The sequence below is a fragment of the Phyllostomus hastatus genome, unplaced genomic scaffold (genome assembly GCF_019186645.2).
Source record: "Phyllostomus hastatus isolate PE091 unplaced genomic scaffold, TTU_PhHast_1.1 phas_scaffold_345, whole genome shotgun sequence".
Taxonomy (NCBI): Eukaryota; Metazoa; Chordata; class Mammalia; order Chiroptera; family Phyllostomidae; genus Phyllostomus; species Phyllostomus hastatus.
The window spans coordinates 14,335,731-14,345,904 of NW_025334024.1; positions in this window are offsets into that span (position 1 = coordinate 14,335,731).

The following is a 10,174-nucleotide window of genomic DNA, read 5'->3' on the forward strand; positions in this document are numbered from 1 at the left end:
CAGCAATATACAAGGAAACTGACAAACCAGGGATCATAATACCTGATATCAAACTATATTACAAGGCCACGGTAGTCAAAACAGTCTGGTACTGGTGTAAGAACAGACACATAGGCCAATGGAACAGAATGGAGCCCAGAAATAAACCCATGTCAATATGGTCAGTTAATATTTGACAAAGAGGGCAGGAATATGAAATGGAGTAAAAATAGCCTCTTCAATAAATGGTATTGGAAGATCTGGAAAAGTACATGGAAAAAAATGAAAATTTATTTATACCAAAATAAACCCAAGATGGATAAAAGACTTAAATATAAGTTGTGACACCATGAAAGTACTAGAGGAAAACAGGCAGGAAAATTTCAGATATCCTACATAGCAATATTTTCACTGATTCATCCCCTTGGGCAAGAGATATAAAGGAAAGAATAAACAAACGGGACTACATCAAATTAAAAAAGCTTCCACATGGCTAAAGAAAACAAACACAATGGAAAGACGAACCATATGGGAAAACATATTTGCCAATGATACCTCAGATAAGGGTTTGATCTCCAAAATATATGAAGAACTCACGCCCTGGTTGGTGTAGCTCAGTGGACTGAGCGTGGGCCTGTGAATCAAACGGTCACGGGTTCGATTCCCAGTCAGGTCACATGCCTGGGTTGCAGGCCAGGTCCCCAGTGGCGGGTATGTGAGAGGCAACCACACATTGATGTTTCTCTCTCTCTTCTTTCCTTCCCCTCTCTCTAAAAATAAATAAATAAATAAAATATATATTTAAAAAACCCTTACACAAGTCCACACCAGGAAGACAAACAATCCAACAAAAAATGGGCAAAGGACCTAAACAGACACTTCTCCAAGGAGGACATAGAGAGGACCCATAGACAAACACATGGAGAAATGCTCAACATCACTAGCCATTAAAGAGATGCGAATTAAAACCACAATCAGATACAAATTCACACCTGTCAGAAATGGCCATCATTCATAAATCAACAAACAAGTGCTGGCGAGGTTGTGGAGAAAAGGGAACCCTAGTACACTGTTCGTGGCAATGCAGACTGGTACAGCCAATGTGGAAAACAGTGAAATAAGCCAGGTGGTGAAAGACAAATACTATATGATCTCACCTATAAGTAGAACCTAATCAACAAAACAAATGAGCAAAACAGAAGCAGAGACTTGGAAATAAAGAAGAAACTGTCAGTGACCAGAGGGGCTAAGGAATGGGGATAACAGGGCAAAGTAAAGGAGCGTGAATAGAGGACTCATGGGCATGGAGAATGTGGGGGGGATTGACTGTGAGAGAGGGGGAGGATGGGATGGGAGAGAGCAGTGGGGAAACCGTTTAGCTGTAACCGAACAACAAACAAATAAACTGACAAAGCAAAGGATGAAAACTAGTAAGCAAAAAGGGGATGAAAGAATTAAGGGCATTATAACTAATAGTATAAAGGTAACCACTAAAACAAGACTTGCAAAATACCAAAGGAAATATAGGGGTACAGTGAGAAAAGTGGAATGAAATAGAGAAAAATGAAATATACACAATAAATATATATAAAACAATGTGTAAGAATAGAGACCATACATAGTTGTATCAATAAATGTACACTAATATATCTTACATATTTTTAAATAATTCAACAACATATTACAGAAACTTAGCCAGCTGGTACACTGAAATAGATGGGTTCCTAGAACACTCACCTAGTGGGGGAGGCCTATACTACAAGGGGTTCATCCTCCAAAAGATAATCCCAGGTTTTTTTGGGCCCCCCTTTGTACATACAATGGAATATTATCCAACCTTAAAAAGATAATTCTGCAATATGCTACAAGATGGATGTACTTGGAGAACATTATGTTAAGTGAAATAAGCCAGTCACATAAATACAAATACTGTATGATTCCACTTATATGTGAGACACTTAGAGCAGTCAAAATCAGAGACACACAAAGTAGAGTGGTGGTTGCCAAGGGCTGAGGACAGAGGGGAATGGGGAATTATTGGTTAATGGGTATAGAGTTTCAGTTTAACAAAATGAAAAGAGTTATGGAGCTAGATGGTCGTGATGGTTGCAAAACATTATAAATATATTTAATACCACTGAACTATATGCTTAAAATGATTAAGATGGTAAATTTTATGTTACATGCATTTTACCAAATTTTTATAGTAATAAAAATATTTTGGGAAAAGCCTAATTGATATCAGTAAAAACAAGAATTATGGTTATCTCTGGGAAGACAGGAGGTGGTAATAATTGGGAATAAATGCAGAGAATCATGAGATGTTAGGAATGTTCCATATCTTGATGTAGATGTACACATACATTTAGAAAACAATAAAAAATTATTTGAATGGTACGTGCACTTGACATACTTTTTACTGCATGCATGTCCATTAACCAAAACAACAAAAAAGTCATGAAGACATTTCATCAAAAAAAGAAGTCCAAATGGTCGATCCAAATGGTCAGAAAACATAAGTAAATATGTTCAGCCCCATTAGCTATCAAGTAAATGCCAATTAAACTATTGTTACAACCCCCACAAGACTCACCAATACACTATTTGATTGACCACCACGCAGATTAATTAATACACCATTTATGGAAGTACAAATTGATACAACTATTTTGTAAAACTTTGATGTATCTGCTAAGCTAAAATACACAATTCTTGAAAAAAGTTGCTTGGCTTCTTTTCTACTTTATTTCAGTCATATCCTCAGTCCAACAGGCACATCTGCAGTCCTTTTCTAGACCTTGTTAGATTTGGTATATCTCTTTTTTCCTGACCCTTGCACTCCCATTGCTCTTCCTAATTATGAGTATCTTAGTCTTCCAAGGATTAGAGGCAGAGACTACTCCATAAACTAATCTGTCTAATTGAAAGAAATGTAATAGATACCACACTAATAGTTGCATTTCACTCTTAGGCATCTTGATAAATTTTGAGGTTTTATTAATGTGTGTGAAGGTCATGTCCTTGATTTGATCCTTGCTAAAAGACTGAGTTTTAATTGGACCTTTTCACTCAAAGCCTTTATCAATTTTATTTTTTAGAAGTTAGGATTAAAAAACAACAGTTCTTCCCAACATTATTGTCCCTCTTAATTCCCTTTCATGTCAGTAGTTAAAAAAAAATGACAGTTCTTTTCTGAGCTCTTTTTTCTTGTAATGCCTTATAAATGGAGCCATCAGCAACCAACAAACTATTGAAGTTCTGTTTTCTTGCCACTCATCCTGGAGCTACAAATTTACCAAATACATGATCTGCATCAAATGAGGATGGTTAAAAAAATCTAATTCTAATATAAACATTTAACCTTTAGAAGTTGATTGGGCTACATCTGGTTAAGTCCCACTAACTAACACAGTTACTAGTATAACAAGAGTGATACAAGGTGTTAGAAAATTATTCAAATATCAATTAACCACCCATTACCCCAATTCAGATCATATAAGCCTAGGAATTTAAATACAAGTATGTAACATATTTTGGATCTCACAATATATCCTCTAGCAAAAAGAAACTGGTATTCTAGCTTTTAAACCTCAAATACAATTCAATAAGATACAAAGAGCAAAATGAATCTAGACTTTGAAATGATTAAATGCATTGTAGTTTTTGTAAAATTCATAGGTGATAAAAGGCAGATAGACGTAAAAATCCTCTCCCCAATATTTTCAGTGTAGGTACTTACTTTACAAAAAGTCTACCACATTGAATGTAACACCACAAAACCAACTGCATTACACCTTCTGCTTGCACTGCATGTGTAATTAAACTTATTAAAACAAAAACGTATGATGAAATCTTTTTACCATGTTAGCATGTCACCTCAAACAACCTGACCTACACAAGGCTTTTTTAGCCAACTCAACCTATCAGTCACAAATCAAACCTCTTTTGTCCCTGTACCAATACTCCATACACAGTAACAACTAAAGAGAAAAAAAAAACTAGTAATAAAGAAACAGAAGTCTGTACTGCACATTCAGAAAAATTTTTAAAAAGCTAATACTAGTCCTAAATATTATATTGTTTATAAAACATTCAAGGGAAACAAAGTAACACACCTATTCTATCAAGAGACATTCCAGATAGCAAAAAGTTTCACGTGGAAGAGGATATTAAATTACTACTTAAGTAGTAATTCCTTATTTAATTTTAAAAAATATAAACTGTTATATTTTATATGCTAAGATTTAACCACTCATTACTTACAGAACAAAGTTTGTATCATCTAGATCCAGCATCGATGAAATTTTAAATTGACCTTTCCCAGTCAATTAATTGAGCTCTTGTCATTTTCTACAGGTATGTAATGTTATCTGGATCTCATAGCACTAACTTTTAAATTCTGTGTCATTGTTCATAAAAAGACAGTGGACATCACTGAACAACTCAGACTAATGAGCTCTGAAAATTCTCTCCTCCATAACAATGAGAACACTAGCAAAAACTGTCAGAATCAACTTTTTTAGAAGGCTAGAGATTAAACAAAAGCTTACAGCAACCCAGGGAATGATTATTCAAGAAAAAAACAACAAAATCTCCATAAGAACAATGAGCATGTAGAATTTTAATTTGCCCTTTCCCCCTCTACCAGTCCCCAGCTCTATAGGAGTCTTGAAAAACAATAGCCACAATCAAGTCTGGCAGTCCAATAAGTTGGAATTCTTTCAAGGCACCCTTCCCAAAGAAAGGTCATTATTGGACATGACAGACTCCACATGTAAGGCTGTCATTATGTGAACTTACTCAGAGCTCACAAGTACAAAAACGTTTCCCCGAAGAGAATTGTGAAAAACAATCAGACAATTGTTGAACATGCTCTTAAACATAACTCTTAAAACACAACAATAAGAAAACAAACAACCAAATTAAAAAGCAGGCAAAAAATCTGAACAGATATACCTGACTGAAGAAGATATACAGAAAGCAAAAAGAGCCTATGAGAATATGTTCAACATTATAATGCATTAGGGAACTGCAAATTAAATCAATGAAACACTACTACACACCTATAAGAATGCCAAAAATCCAAAACACTGACAATACGAAATGTTGGCAAGTATGTGGAGCAACAAGGACTCTCATTCACTGCTGATGAAAATGAAAAATGGTACAACTGCTTTGGAAGATAGTTTGGCAGTTTTGTTTCAAAACTAAGCATACTTTTACTATATAATCCATCTATATAATAATAATAGTAATAATAATAATAGTAATATCCTAATGAAATGGACTTCATTCCAGCAATGACAAATAGGTTTCACAGTTAAAAATCTATTTATTCTCCATTTTAGTAGAATAAAGGAGAAAAACATTTGATTATCTCCACTAATACAGAAAAACATTTCACAAAATTCAACATTTGCTGCTGATAAAAACTCTCAGCAAAATAGGGAATGAAAGGGAATTTGCTCAACCTGACAAAGGACAACCATGAAAAGGCTACAGCTTTAATCATATTCATGGACATAGACTTCACATCTTTTCCTCAAGATCAGGAATAAGGCAAGGCTGTACCCTCTTACTTCTATTAAGCATCAGACTGGAGGCCCTAGAGAGTGCAATAAAGGAAATTAATTAATTAACAATCAAATGATAAATAAAATTAAAGGCATACATATTGGAAAATAAGAATAAAACATCACAGATGTTAGAGCAACAGGAACTTTCATTCATTGCTGTTGAAAATACAAAATAGTATTTGCCACATTTAAAGACCATTTGGCAGTTTTTTTAAATACAAAAGTAAACATATTCTTACCATGCAGTCCAGCATTTTGCAAATGTAAATTAATTTTAACAAGGTCACAGAAGTTTAGATTAATATATAAAAATCAATTGCATTCCTAAATACTAGCAATTAGCAAAATAAAAATAAAATTAAATAAAAAACATTTAAAATGTTATCAAGAAATATGAACTGCTTTAGAGCAAATTAACAAAATTTGCATATGATCTTTTTAGATAAAAGTATAAAAGGCTGCTGAGAGAACTTAAAGGTGATGTAAGTAAATGAAAAGAGATACCACATATCCAGATTGGAAGAATCACATTTCTTACTGACACAATTACCAATTTATGGTCTAACATAGTTTCAAGGTAATCCCAAAATGGAGTTCAGCAAACTTTTGTAGAGATTGACAAATTGATTCTAAAATTCATATGGGAAAGGGCCAACAGTCACCAAAATGTCTCTGAGAAAAAAAGAGCTGGAGGAGTGACTACTATTAAGTCTTACACACTTACAGAATTATTATACTTAATTTCAAAATATTATATGGTGGCAGCACAATAGATAAGTCAGCAGACTAGTGTGTCCAGAAACAGAACAATGCACATAAGACTGATTGATTTCCAACAAAAGGTGCCAAGGTATTTCAGGACTGCCTTTAGCATTCCTTATAGTGAAGACCTGCTGGCAGAAAATTCCCTAGGTTTTTATTTATCTAAAACATTCTTTATTTGGCCTTCATTCTCAAAAAATCTTCTTGCTGGAGAGAGAATACAAATTTAACAAGGATTTTTTTTTTTTACTCTCAATACTTCAAAGACACAGTTCCATTGGTATCTGACCTATGTTATTTATGATGAGAGCCCCAAGGTAATTCATAATGTTTTGCTGTGTAAGTAATGTGTCATTTTACTCTAATTGCTTTCAACATAGTCTCTTAATCTTGGTTTCAAACACTTTGACAATAATGTCAAACCTTGTTGTCAGTTTTTGTATTTTCCTTGTTTTTCACTGTACATTTTAATCTGTAAATTTATCTTTCACCTAATTTGTAAATTTTCATTCATTGTCTCTTCAACTTCTCCTCTTCCTCTTCATCATCACTGTTGTTGTTATTATTATTATTATTACTTTGCTCCTCTCTACCTCTTCTTCTGGGACTCTAATTAGGTGTATATTAGATATCTTTTTTAAAAATATTTTTATTGATTATGCTATTACAATTGTCCCATTTCCCCCTCTTATTCCCATCCACCCTGCACACCCCCTCCCACCTGCATCCCCCTCCTTTAGTTCGTGTCCATGGGTTGTACATATAAGTTCCTTGGCTTCTATATTTCCTATGCTATTCCTAACCTCCCCCTGTCTAGTTTCTACCTACAATCTATGCTACTTATTCCCTGTACCTTTTCCCCTTCTCTCCCCTTCCTACTCCCCTACTGATAACCCTCCATGTGATCTCCATTTGTGTGATTCTGTTCCTGTTCTAGTTGTTTGCTTGGTTTGTTTTTGGCTTTTGTTTGTTGTTTTTAGGTTTGGTTGTTAATAGTTGTGGGTTTGTTGTCATTTTACTGTTCATATTTTTTATCTTCTTTTTCTTAGATAAGTCCCTTTAACATTTCATATAATAAGGGCTTAGTGATGATGAACTCCTTTAACTTGACTTTATCTGGGAAGCACTTTATCTGCCCTTCCACTCTAAATGATAGCTTTGCTGGATAGAATAATCTTCGATGTAGGTCCTTGCCTTTCATGACTTCAAATACTTCTTTCCAGCCCCTTCTTGCCTGCAAGGTTTCTTTTGAGAAATCAGCTGACAGTCTTATGAGGATTCCTTTGTAGGTAACTGTCTCCTTTTCTTTTGCTGTTTTTAAGATTCTCTCCTTGTCTCTAGTCTTGGCTAATGTAATTATGATGTGCCTTGGTGTGTTCCTCCTCGGGTCAACTTCTTTGGGACTCTCTGAACTCCCTGAACTTTCTGGAAGTCTATTTCCTTTGCCAGATTGGGGAAGTTCTTCATTATTTGTTCAAATAAGTTTTCAATTTCTTGCTCTTCCTCTTCTCCTTCTGGTATCCCATATAATTCAGATGTTGGAATGTTTAAAGATGTCCTGGAGGTTCCTAAGCCTCTCCTCATTTTTTTGAATTCTTGTTTCTTCATTCTGTTCTGATTGAATGTTTCTTTCTTTCTTCTGGTCCACACCATTGATCTGAGAGTCCCAGTTTCCTATGTACATAAACATTGTACATAGGATAATGCTGCCTCACTCCCCTTCAAAGTAGGCAGGCACCTTGGGACCTCACACAGTTCTTCCAATTGCCATCAGCTGCCCCATTGTATTTCCTGAATCTCATCAACAGTCTGAAATCTCTTCCCTTTCAAAGGTGATTTTAGTTTTGGGAAAAGCCAGAAGTTGCAGAGCATGAAATTTGGGCTGTAGGGGACTGAGTCACCTGGGTGATTTGGTGTTTCACCAGAAAACTCTGCACAAGACATGATGCATGAGCAGGCATGTTATCATGATGAAGCTACCAACCATCAAATGCCCATAGCTGTGCCTTTCTTGATCATCCAAATAGTTTATGTAGAGGAATGTTTAAGCTTAAGATAAAATTTGATGCAGATTCATTGCTCTACTTGCTCAGTTATTTTGAATGCAACAGCCACACACTACACCTATTCACTCAATAGCATCTACTGCCCCTACTGACTAGTACAGTGAAGTTGCATTGTTCACGCATGTGCTTTCCAGTCACCTCTCTTTGGCTTCCAGGTTACATGGATGTTGAGCAAACCATTCTTGTTATATTAACAATGGTTGGACTTTTCAGTAGTTCATATTTTCCCGTTTCTTTGTGAGTCTATACACTTTTTACTGCATTATGAATTGTGTGTTGTAGAGATTCTGAATTATGTTGTGGCCCTATGAAGAATACTAATGCATGTGTTGTAACAATTAACTTGCCTGAAGTCAAACATCAATCTATTTTTCCTGTGATAGCAAGCAGTTGAAATTTGTGTTCAGATCTTTTAGATTTAGCAGGACTGCTTTAAAACTATCTTATGTAAGCCTAGTTCAGGGGTCAAATGACGATATAACCAAATTTATAAACAGAATTTAGAGCTCCCCCTTTGTGGATCTGTTATTTCCTTACTCACTTTCTAGCTGCTGAGGTTACCCCAACTCTACCTTCTGACTGTTCAAGCTAGTAAATCTGTTTAATATTCTGTTCAAGTTTCAGCTGCCTGATATGGTATCTAACAGAGCCTGCATCAGGGAAAATATGCGATAAACATGGGAAATTCACTCAGTGGCATTCTCCTTTCTCAAGCAGATATTCCCAGTTTCTACTTACTTTTGTTTGTTCTCCATTATATTGAAGTAGTTAAGTTTATTTTTTTGACAGATTATAATGGTTATTGCAGAAAGGCTGTTCAAACAGGTTGTATGTATTCCTTCATTACCATAAGCAATTGTAATTCAACTGGGAAAGGTAAAACTTTGCTGGAAGAATTGGACATACATATGGAAATAAGGGAATTCTAATTCTTCCCTCACACAAAAATCAATACAAAGTAGATCAGATAAGTAAATATAAAAGCTAAAACTATAAATCAAAATAATAAAATCTTTGTGAACTTGAGGTAGAAAAAGATTTCTTAGATAAGACACAAAATGCATGAATCATAAAATTAAATATGGATAAACTGGACATCATCAAAATTCTAAACTGTCACTCTTGAAAAGATATCATTAAGAAAATGAGAAGGAAAGTAAGTCTCAGACTGGAAGATATTCTGAACGCATAAATGACCAAGTACTTTTATATAGAATATATAAGGAACTTTTATAACTCAAAAAAAGAAGACAAACAAGCTAGTTTTAAAATTGGCACAAAGATTTGGATATACACATCATGAAAGATATCTGAATAGTCAATAAGGAAACAAAAAGATGTTCAACATCATTAGATATCAGTAAAGTACATATTAAAATCACAATAAGATATAAATATAAACTCATTAGAATGGCTAAAATTGTAGTGGGTGACGATTCCAAGTGTTACCAGGGATGTGGAGCACTACAATTCTATAAATTCCTAAAAAGAATGTAAAATCACACAAATATTTTGGAAAACAGTTTGATAGTCTCTTATAAAGCTGAACATACAATTACTGTTTGGTCCAGTAATTCAACTTCCTAGATATTTACCCAAAGATTGTATACAAATCTTCATTAGCAGCTTTATTCATGATAGCTTCAAACTGGAAATAACCCAAATGTCAATCAACAAATCAATGAAAAAATGGTAAAATATAGATAGATATAGGTATATAGAAACAGTATAATACTGAAACTCCCCAAATTATGAGTTAATGTCAAAAATATAATACTAAGGAAAAGCAGC